At 37.6% G+C, this 12,400-nt stretch overlaps 1 protein-coding gene across 1 annotated transcript in view; it reads left to right on the forward strand.

Moving 5' to 3' along the window:
• SPAG16 (sperm associated antigen 16) overlaps positions 1-12,400 on the forward strand; it is a 430,506-nt gene that overhangs the window by 241,788 nt on the left and 176,318 nt on the right. The gene's annotated exons all lie outside the window — the stretch shown is intronic.

Here is a 12,400-nt window from a genome sequence, read left to right on the forward strand (position 1 = left end):
CATGTCTAAGAGCATAGCAAATCCATTATTCATAATATCTTCCCAAGTTCACAAAGCCATTAAATAGTGCTGCATATCTCCTTAAAGCTGCCACCCACTCAAATCCATTTTATTTGGACAAATAAAGAAACTCTGCACTGAAGAAAACCAATATGAAAACACACTGACATTCATTTACCTCGCTTTAATATTAAAGTGCTTATATTTATTGTGTTTCAGCCATGTTGTACTGTTTTCAAAAAGGATTTGCTCATTTAGTAGGTCTAAAGGAATTTTGGTAAATTTAAGATATGGAAGAAAATAAACTAACATATGAAAAGAGTAACAGTGCTTTTCATGCAGTGAATCTGCACTCTGTAGATTAAACCCATCCATTAATATTCTGTGTAACTGCATACTAATTTATAATACCACAGCACTGGCCCAGGCTCTCGTGGTTCTCTGCGCTGTTGCAACTGCCTGTTTTGCTGTTTGTTTGTTTGTTTGTTTTTTTTTATAAAATAGGTTTTTATTTGAAAAATAAGAAGGACTAAAGTTCCTGGTTTGCAATATAGTAATAATTAAATAGGGGCCTCTAACATTTGCTTGCCGTTGCATTTTTGAATTTGGGACTGTAGGTTTTTCTTTATCTGACTTTTTTGATGAAGACGTTTTCTTTTGTATATCAGAAAACAGTAAGACAGCTTTTGGTGGAATCATTCCTGGTGTGCGTATAGTTTTGGTGCCTCATGCATTTGTATGCGATGTTCAGTGAGCACAGCTTGCAGAAGTCCCTTTACGTGTGCATTGAACGCTCTAAGTTGCCCATGGTGCTTACATGAGTCTTCATGACTATAGGTTGGGATTAAGCTAGAGAGATGTCAGTCTAATCTCAAAAAAAAAAAAAAAAAAAAAGAAGAAAAAAAAGCTAGTGAAATTAAATTATGAAGGCTGATACTGCTTTCTTTATCCTATATGGAATTTCATCACTATAAATCTAGACCAGCAAATGGATTCTGAGGTAAATTAATGGTGGAGTCTTTGTTTGTTTGGTTTTTTTTGGGGGGGGATGGGGGGTTGTTGGGGCTTTTATTAGAGGGCCGAGAGCTGAATTAAGTCAGTTTTATAAGAACTGTGTGGATGTAGTTGAGTTCTCTAGGTTTATTCTGCTGTTCTCCTATAGAGTTCTTATTTCAGTTTTTCCCTTTTGTAAGTAGTTTTACAATTGATTTTTTTGGAAGGAAGGCAAGAATTTTGTTTTGGAAACAGTGAAAACCTAGGTCATCCTTCATGCAGTTTAATGTCGACTCTTAGCAAACAGAAGCCCTGAAAGGGTTGCTTCTTTTCTTCAGTGAGGCAAGTTTTCTTGTCAGCTTCAGCCTAATTCTGGTAAAGTCATGTAAGAAAGTTCTCACCTAAGCAGATGTTAGAGGGTGGGCTCCCATCATTTAATACGCACAAAGAGTTGGATCTTTAAAAGTGCCTGAAGGGTTGATTGAAAGTCTGTTGGAGCAGGCACATGGTCACTTTTGAAAATCCCATTAAGGATCTAATTGATTATTTAGGAACCCATAAGCTATATGAATCTGAGACTCTGCCTTGTCAGGGAAGTTTGGAAATCTCATTGTAAATGTACAAAGTTACAGAGAATACGGTATGATAGATCTCTACGGCATGAACTCAGAGTAGGCTTTGGCAAGGTATTTTAGACTTTGGTGTTACAGGAGTAGCATTTTTAAAAAAATGTTATATACTGTTACAGAGTTAAGATCCTATAAAAAGCAATTATTTATTACATTTGTCAGTGACTTTTCAGAAGAAATAGATCAGATCAGCCTCACAGTAAGATTACCAGGATTCAACAGAAAAGGTGAATTCCAGTATAGCATAGTAAGTTTATCTGGTCTTCTGTTGTAAAGATACTTCAAATTTTATTTTTCATTTTCATGTTTCTCTGTATTTTGTGTGACCAGTCAGTACCTGTGTATATAATGCCATATTCCTTATCGACTAACATAATCAAGTGGAAGAGTGAAATAAGTGATGAAAAGGAAGAGAATGAAAGAAATGACAAAGAAATTTTTCAGGGTGCTTGAAATGCACCGTAAAGGAGATCTGAATATTGAGCTCAGATGGCTCACAGTTTCCCCAATATTTTATTTGAACAGCAGGAGCCTAAAACTGTACGATACGTTCTAACATAAGCATTAATATACACACAAAAAATTAAATTACTTGGCAATGGTCCATCTGTTATCTTTCAAAATGAACAGCAGTAAGATCTTGGATGAATTAAAAGACATCTGGGTTTAGTTCTTCAGGGTTAGCCAGAAAAGACAAAAGTTTTACCTGTGAAGTTTTTGTATTAAAAAAAAAAAAGGCAAAAATAATAAAATTATGGCAGCTTCCATATTGAATGCGAAAACAGGACATTGGTTCAATGCTGATGTCAGCTGATATGATAATTGAGGATAACCCATTGTCACCAGGGAACGAGACTTTGCTTATTCGGCTGCAGAACTGCTGAGCAGAAAACATGCTCCTACTAGTTCTGCAGTGTTTAATGTCTGCTTAAATGGTTTAGATCTATTTTATTATTACTGAGATTGCGCTTATCTGATTATCTAGTACCCATATGCCTTGAGGGAGTAGGAGATAATTGTTTAATAAAATAAGGCTATGGTTTTCAATAAGTGATTTCTGATGCTCCTGTCTTTCTGTCCAACAAAAAAATCCCTTAAGGAAGCTTGATTTGCAAAAAATGCTGAGCACTTAGAGTTAGAGTCAAAAAATAATATAAGCATCACTATGTACTTTTCTGAACCTGAGTGCACCTTGCCCCTGGATTGATGTCGATAATTCTGCAATAGATGATTATGCTTTCTGTATAGTGCAAGGGAGACTCAGGCATCTCAGAGGAAGAGAAGATTGTGTTCTAGTTCCTGTCCTAAGGACTGAAATGACATTTTATTCAATAACCATGAAATACAAGAGCTGACCTTGGAGGGGGACCACTTCAGATCTTGTCACTCTGAGTGCTGTGACCATTGGTCTGCAGAGATCTTTTTCTTTAGCTGACTGAATTTAGTTTCCTCACATAGTCAGACTCAATGAAAAAGTTAGAAAGTTATAGCCATGAACAGATGGTTTAATACATGGGTGTTGACTTCCCTAAGGCAGAGGGAAGAACTAAACCTAGATTTTGAAATTTGATCGAGGAATCTAGGATGTGCACTCCTGCATCATGTTCGGAGTGGGTACCAATGCAGTTTATGTGGGGTCCAAATCCCATAGATATATGGTACAGATGTTCTGGGAATGCCTACTAAGTTGAGTTCCTTAGAGTATTCTTAATAAATTTATTGTTTCTGACTGAGTTCAGGGGTGAGAGAGCTTACAAATTGCTAAGTATTGCCAGGAAAAAAACACTTTGGACCATTCCCAGACATTGGTCTTTTACTGATATTTACAAGCAAGACCAAGGTTCTGTATGTGACTAATATGGTCCTTGAAAAGAGCGCTTATTAAGATCTAGATTTTGGATATAAATGCCTAAGTCTTGTTTGTGTCCCATGACTTTTGAAGTCATTTTTACTGACCTGATTCTAACCTTGGGAAAATATGGCCATTTTCAAATGCAAAATAATCTAAAGTTGAAGCATATAAAAAACGCATCTCACTTCTGAGAAATTTGGGTTATAAGTAACATGCTTCTCTTCAAACTAAAGTAGCTGAAATAAATTATCAAAGTTGATTTGGAGCCCAGTTTCAACAGCTGTTGCCATGAGCTGAAACATGGCTAGTGCTGCCAACGATTAGGTGTTGACTAGTGAGATTTTAAAGATACCTTGACAAGGTACAGAGTTCAACTGAGCCTATGCAGTAAAAGGCAATGAAGAATATATTTCAACCTGGTATGAAAATGTACGTGCTATATTGCAAAACTTTTAACCTCGTCAGTTGTCTTCTTGGAACCTACTGCAATGTTATAAAAGTATTCCTCACCCTCCTGAAGACACAGCTGGCAACTGCAACCCTTTTCCTGCTGCTAGGGTGGACACAGTGTGCTGCCGAGGCGTTCAGGCTTCGCTGGCCTCCCTTGCTGCTGTAACTCAGTCCAGAACAGCTACATGTGGAAAAATGGTTGAGATAGCTATGGAAGGACTAATTTCTGTTGCTGTTTTTAGGCTAAGTTTGGCAAAGTGATGCATCTTCTGGTTCTGGTTCACCTAAACATTTAAGAAAATACTTATATTTAAAGATGTGCTTAGTTCCACAACACATCTATAACGGATTCTACAGCGTCACTATATTGCTTTAGAAATCAGCCTGATCTTCTAATTGTGGATACAGAATCACAGAATCAATCAGGTTGGAAGAGACCTCTGGGATCATTGAGTCCAACCATTGCCCTGACACCACTATATCAACTAGACCATGGCACTAAGTGCCATGTCCAGTCTTTTTTTAAACACATCCAGAGATGGTGACTCCACCTCCCTGGGCAGCCCATTCCAATGTCTAATAACCCTTTCTGAAAAGAAATGCTTCCTAATGTCCAACCTGAACCTCCCCTGGCGAAGCTTGAGGCTGTGTCCTCTTGTTCTGTCGCTAGTTGCCTGGGAGAAGAGGCTGACTCCCACTTCACTACAACCTCCCTTCAGGTAGTTGTAGACTGCAATAAGGTCACCTCTGAGCCTCCTCTTCTCCAGGCTAAACAATCCCAGCTCCCTCAGCCGTTCCTCATAGGTCAGCCCCTTCACCAGCTTGGTCGCCCTGTTCTTCTCATACAATTGCACTTATTTTGGGAGTGCACTGTGATTATGTAAGTTTAATTATATTGATATAAAATCATACTGTTAACAGGGAAAGTTAGAATAAAAACACAGTAAACTATTCTTAATCAGAGATCTTATACCTTATTGTTTTATCTTTTCTTTTAAAAAATTTAAGCTTCATGCTGAAACCCCTTTATCTGGAAGCAGAAAATAATACAAATAATACTTCTTACACAACAGTTGTTCAAAGAAATGTAAGACATTGAGGCTAAATCTTCAGTATAATAATGAGCGGATTCGTTATTCATGTTTCAAGCCAATAAAAAAGGAGTAGTATTTGAATCACTCAAAGAACCTAATGTAATTGTTTATATTTTTTTTTTGTCTGTTTTTGCTAGGTAGCTCTAACCAAATATGGTACCTGTGAAAGTCCCGTGTTCTGTAAAACCCAGCCAACCACTATCTGTGTGTGCTCTCTGCAGAAACACAATCAATAATCAATGGTAGAAAATAAGCGTTCTTATTATTTCTCAGGCTAGCGTCAGGCAGTCAAGTCTCTGTTCAACACCATAGCAACCAGTGTGTCCTTAAAACTTTGCCATAGTGCTTTTTTGTCTGAGAGTATTTTTTTTTTCAGTGGTATGTCTTAGTAAGCTGATCAGTATCTCACTGGTAGTGGAAGTTTCCACACACTCAATAAATACACAGCTTCTACTAAAATATGTACAGTAGAGCTCTTCCAGAAAAATAACTACGGTGTTATAATTGGCTACTTTTCCAGTAATACATGTTCTGTTACATAAATTACAAGGAATTGAGACAAATAAGCATTTTAATCCCAAAGGTAAGGCATGAAGTTTTGCAGCCTCTTTCTCCTGCATTTATAGAACACTATTTCAAGGACTGTGATTATTTGGCTGTTAGCTAATTTCACTGCAGAATAGAAATCTGACTGGAGCATTGCTTTCTGCTGGTTAATTATAAATTTATTAGGGGAATTTTGACCAGATGTCCCTCACTATTAGACCTTGCTGAGTATGAAGTTCAAGCTATTAGGCTTCATTTAAGTTAACGAATTGCCCTCTTTTTCTGTTCTGTGTGCGCTTTTTTATATTTTTTGTGTTCTCAGGTATGTTCAATTTTCCCTTGCTGGGCATTGTTTGCCAAAGAGGCTCTTTCAAGTTGTAGAAATAGGACAGTAATTTTTAGAACAGCAAAATATGTAAGGAGGCAAGGTCCCTGGAGATGAAATAAATTTCCAACACAACACAACAAAATAGCTTTCCTGTTCTGTTTGGATGTTGCTGCTGACTGAGTAGCTTGTTAACAGCACACAAATGCGTATATGGTAGCAAGGCTCTACACCGCTGGTGGAGATGGCACCAGAGAATAAGAGAAGCCCATATTTGTGTTTTGAGTTGGAGGAAAGGTTTCCAGAAAAGCTTATGGACACACTATAATGGACTTGCTTTTGGCCAACCTTCCTCCTGTAGGTAGATTTTAACACTTACGTGGTGCTTGTGAGGTTGAACCCCAAAATATCTGGGGCTAGATTGGGCTAGGGAGCACTCAGTGTGCTCAGACCTCATAAAATGAGGCCCAAAGTTAAGGGCCAGTCATGCTCAGACGTTGCCTTTCAGTTTTCTCTTAGAGTTTTGCTAAAAGGGAGGACTTGCACTATGTGTTAGACAAATTCGGTCCAGACTGGGGCCTTACCTGAAGGTGTATTTGCATCCTGTGTGAGCACAAAAGCCTACCCTGTGTGTGCAAGGTGTTCCTTGTGCAACCAGGGCCAGAAAAGGATTGTGACTCCAGTTCCCGCTTGCAGCAAGGTGTTCACCTAGTAAATTACTGTAGCTTTTATTACTGATTTCAGCAGGAACTGAAGCAAGTCTGGTGACGGTTTTGTTGAGTCTTTATAAATTGGTGTTAAAGGAAAGCTGCCATGCTCAGTCCACGCCCTAAAAAATAAACTGTTGCAGCCTTTCAAAACTTACCAAGCAAGATGAAAAAGTAACTATTATTTTGACGTATGTCCTTTTAATTAAAAGATGCAATCTGATCTGTTTCAGAACCTCCATGTTTTAAGAGGATGGCTTCTAAGTTCTCATGTTTCTCAAGGAAGTCTAAGAAAAGGATGCAACAGTATTTTACTGCAGACTTGTAAACTTGCTGAGTCAGATGAATAATGATTGTTTATATACCTAGAAAACATTAATAAAACATGTATGTCATGTTTGGGGTTCTTTCTGCTTTGGCTAAGCCTTCATAGTTTCTAAGCATTTGCTTTGCTTTTGGCAGAAGGAGGAGGAGAAAAGGACAGAGGAGGGGAAGGATTGCCCCCTTGAACTTACTAGTTAAGTCTATACCACTTCAGAGATCAGTTTCCTTTTACATGCTCCATTTGCTGTGCACTAGACCAAAAGTGTGAGCTGTCAGGCTCCTGTGGTGATAAACCTGGATCTAATCCTGCTCCTACTGACATCAGTGGCAAACCTTGTGTTGCTTTCAGTGGGAGCAGGACTTACACACCATGCTTGTGTGATACAGCCAGCCTTACCTGGCCGAGCTCAAAGCAACCTCTGCGGTGAGTGATGGCAGGAAGGTTTAACACTTAATCTTGCTTCTGCTCACTGTGAATTTAAAAAGTGTAACAATTAAAATTATCTGAAACCAACAATATAAAGTGATTTCACATGATTTGATACCTCAGGAGTAACTGCAAACTGACTCTTGCTAGAGAAACCCTGACTTACAACTTCTTTTATATTGGGGGGTTGCTCTTCATTTTGCAGAGCACTCGGATTGAAAAGATTAAAATGTTCCATGACTGCTAAGTATTATGGTAAATTACATGGAGAAAGATTTAACTTATATTTTCTTTCTAAATACTTATAAATATTTGAGAAGAAATGTTCACATTTTCAGAAACACAGTAGTAGCTTATACTTTACCACTTCATCTTCGAAGTGTCAAACACTAGTTTGAAGGAGGGCACAAATGAATGTTCACAATTTGAAGAGAGCTTCCTTTTATTGAAGATAAGTAATAAGTGGCTCATATAAGTAATATATGGCCAAAGTGGCTCATATTGACAGCATCATACTGGCATATATCTTTTCAGAGACAAATGTACACTATAAAGGAAGTGTCCCCACATGTCAATGTCTTATAAAATGTGTTACATTTAGTGAGATAATGGGTCAAGAAAAAAATCCTTTGTCATAAATGATGGTAGGCACTTTTTACTGAAATACGGGTAGTTTTACATTCTTGACATGAATAATAGGATGTGTCATATGTGAAGCTACCTAGAAATAAAATAGAGGTCATAAAATGTAAAGACATGATAGGATGCATTTATAACAGCATAAAACAAACTGGCATTTTAATGTCTTAAGCCAGCCCATTTGCTATACTTGCCCATTGATCTTGGCTGGAAAAGTTCTATGGCTAAATTAAACACATTTTAGAGATAAAGCCATATAATGGGAAAGTGATAGGATTTGTTTTTGTTAAAAGTATTCTCCTTTCAACTGTTACAATTCTATCACTATAACACAATCAGAGTTTGGTTGTTGTGTGACCTTACAAAACTTCCTCAGAAGTGTGTCCACGTTCATAGCAGGTGACTTTCTGGTATAATTTACCTTGACATTTTACCTGCTAGTGATTGCAAGTCCCATAGAGGATTGTTATTCAATAGACAGGGGAAAGGGTTTAGTGTTCGTTCCGTGGGGTGATTTGAGAGAGTAGTTGTTGGGAAAGATGGTACAGTTTGAGAGTGTTTGTGCGTTTAATGTATTCTTTTGGAAGGCGTGTAAAAAGATGGTCATTAGAGGCACTGACGCAAAAGTGCATGCTTAAAATTTCATTAATTTCTATTGGCTGTATAGGTGCTTTTAGTTACTGTGCTTGAAATGAGATGTAATATGGCATGGCAATAAAATAATTAACTGTGACTACATAACTAATTGAAACAGTATCACCCCCACCCCCCCAATTTTTCCAACTAGTGCTGAACAGAGAAAACACATGCTTCTAACAGAAAATCAGTAAAGGAGGCAGAGCTTGTCCTGTTTTCATAGAATTGCTAGTAAGCATGTGTTGTGTGTTGGGTTGGTTTTTTTTAAACACTTTTAAATAACAAAAGGATTGGCAACATGTAATCTCACTTGTCTCTCTGGTTTGCTGTGTGTCTTTGGTAATGACTACTAAGCTGGTGTGGAGCACTGCAGGTTCTCCAAGGCTTTGTGCCCTGTGTAGCCTTTAGCAATTAATATGTACCAGGCAATTGTAAAATGTTCCCATGAGGGTGTGCTGGCTTGTCCTTACTGAGTTTTAGCTCCGCCTGTGCAGATACGAAAGTATACAGGGTAAGAGAAATCTACCCACTGTCTGTATTTCTTTTCAATTATTGTACAGTTGATGAAAGATCTTAGTGCATTATTTGGCTGCTATTGTACATTAGCGTAGAGACGGCAGGCTGTTAATATTCAGCAAACTCCTATGTAAGAGGAAATGTTTCATATCTTCTGTTTTCAATGTGATTTTACTGAAAGCTGTTTTGAATTTGAATGAACCATTCTGGAATGCGATTCTCAAAGGAGAAGTCTGTAAAAATTGAGCAAGTAAAATTTTCCCATTACTATTGATATTGATAATGGTATGATTAATTCAAATGCCAACATTCATAGTATAGCTGTGCTTCTTGTACCAATAACAGGCTGTCCATGTTTGTTTGAACCTGTTAAAAAAAATCGAAACCTGGTGAGGTAGAATAAAGGCTGGTTTATTGATGGACATCATTACCTTACCTGCATTTAAGAGAAGGGAAATTGACTTTGTAGAGAAAAAGAGAACACTGAGGATAATTAGTTATGAGTCAAGAAAATGTGTTAACTGATGTTTTACGTTGAAAAAGCAGTAATAACACAGGTAAAGGATGAAGGTTGGAATCGGTGTCTGAGATGAGATTCAGAATGCAATCTGCAAAATACTGAACTGCTGAGCAGTATCTCTACCATGGCATTGTTTATTCGGGACCTCTTTCTCTGTTTCTGGATACAAGCAACAAAAGTACTGCAAATGCTTAACCTACTATTCATAGATGATTCCCTCTCTCTTCTGGACTAAAATGTTCAGAGATAATGAAGTTTATATCCACAAGGCTATGTGTTCATAATGAGAAAAAAACACTAGATAATGAATGTTGCTACAGACTTATTCTAATGTAGAGGAACTTGGACCATTGGATAGAAATACGAGCTCCCATGAAAAACAGGGTGATGCCCTACCCATTGTATCAATTTCTTTTTTTGTGGAAAAAAGAACATCTAAATAAAATGTTCCCCTTTCTGACCAAAAGATAGCTTGTATACAAGACAGTCTTACTGAAATTATATCTCAGCTGGAAGGAAAGATGAGTTTATTTTATGTAGCAGTTGGAGGTTCTTAGAAATATCAGTCAGTCAGTTACCAGAGTGGTAAATTAAATCTTGAGAGCCAGAGTATGCTCATCAATACACAATGATACGGAAGTGGCAAGGAGAGAGACAGACAACTGCATCAGGTCTGAGTGTTTATGTTCTTGATGGAAAAGTACAAATCATTTCCTTGCCTTCTGCTGCTGTCATGGTCCATCACTTTAGTCCATTTTCAGCTTGCTAAGGGATTCTGAATGGGCTTTCCTCCTTCGGCACTTAATTAATCTCTCACAAGCCTGGTTTTGCAGTCTGTCTGCCTGGGATGGTCCATATCTTATGTCAGTGACTCCCAAACAAAATATTCCTTTCTTCCTTTACTTTCTTAGCTTTTCCTGTGTTCTTTCACTCCAAGCCCCCTCAAGCAGATTGAAGATGTTGTTCTCCCCCTGCCTTAGAAAAGGACATACATACATCCTGCTATTACAGGAAAATAGCCTGTTTTCTTCTAGTGGAACACTGTCACACTGTGATATGTGAAGCTGTCTATGTCTTCAAAACTGGTAAGTGTCCACAAAAAATTACACAGCAGGATTTTGATTGTCAGAAACTGTTCAGCAAGTCCAAGTCCTTACAGTGTAACAGGCAAGCAGGAAATCATTGGTCACTTTTAAAAAATGGTATACCTATACACAACTAGAAGTATATGATCTGAGATGAAAAAGGCATATTCTGTGGTATAAAACATTACCATGGGACTGTGAAACACAAAATTATTTTATTGAAGTTATTGTTGTATATCAAGTGATCATGAATATCAGGTATCTTGTGCACCGAGCTCTAACAGCCACAATACTTTATGACTAGTTTAAAATCAGTCCTTGAGATAAAATAACACATGTAGTCTATATAACAGATAATACTGAATAGAATAATGTATTAGCTACAGTAGAAAAACATGGATTCTGTAAAATGATACCAGTGGAATCTAATATTCCTTTAAAATATATTTCCTGGATAATATTTCTACTCAGAAACAACTTATCTCCTTATACTATCCCTTCTGTGGGGACAGGCTTGGTGTTCAACTCAGCGCAGCATATGCATTTCAGTCTGGGAAATGGAAAGGCATTAAAATAGATCTGAGAAGTCACTTTGTGAGGTCAGTGGTCAGGGATAGTGTCCGTCAAAACCCTTTAGCTCTACTGGCCTGTATCTGATCTCCAGATACTGATCTCCTGTGCTGTTGATACAAAACCTGCAAGAGCTCCAAGAGTCTTCTGGTGGCATACAGGCAGGAAGGAAAAAAAAAAAAATCACATCTTTAATTCCCCCTGCTGTCAGCTTCCTTAATAAATATAAGAAATTTCTCAGTTAAGAGCCACCCAGTAATCTAATTTGCAAGCCCCAATGATATATTCAGCAGCCAGCTCAGGAGAGGTGTGTTTCTACTGTCAGAATCACATGAACAGGGAATAAAATTCTGAGCTCTCACTGAAAGCTGTAATAATTTATTATGAGTTGTTGGCTTTTATTTTTTCATACTATTTTTGACTCAACTGAACAAAGAGGATAGAAGAACTACTACTGACTTTACATTGATTAGTTTTTTCCGTAGTATGCTCACCTACCTGTATGTTTACACAGGATATAACTAAACACTGCAAATTCATGAATATATACATAGTTTCATGTATATCTAAAGAAATCATAGACTGGAACCCGTATCAGTATGGGTGACTTTTGTATATAGCAATAATGGGTGGTGAATGCCAGTGCATTTCAATTGTCTCCCATCGTGACATGCTTATGTAGGAGTTAAGCCTTTGCTGTTTGTTCAGTTTGAACAATCCCAGATTTGTTTGTTGATTTGTTTGTTACCTTCTGTGTTGTGCTAGTGAGGCATCCTTGGGCTCTTCCTTCTCTTCTCCTGGACTCCAGTTTAAGGAACATTCTTCTCTGGTGTGCACACAGAAAACAAAACAGAAGCCAAAAAGCTTTTATAAGATCATAGCTATATAGCCAACTTCAGGCTGTTTCATGGGAGAACTGATTCTCTGCAGCAGTGTCTTAGCGGTTGTGTCTCTATTCTTTACAATGGCAAAAGCTTCCACTCTTGTGTTCTATTTCTATCAGGTTCATACCCTGAACTGAGAAGGATCAACAGTGTTGTCTCAGAAATTAACTCATTAAAAGATAAGAAAACAAACCAAAAATATA

This window comes from Nyctibius grandis, chromosome 9 (assembly GCF_013368605.1).
Source record: "Nyctibius grandis isolate bNycGra1 chromosome 9, bNycGra1.pri, whole genome shotgun sequence".
Classification (NCBI taxonomy): domain Eukaryota; kingdom Metazoa; phylum Chordata; class Aves; order Nyctibiiformes; family Nyctibiidae; genus Nyctibius; species Nyctibius grandis.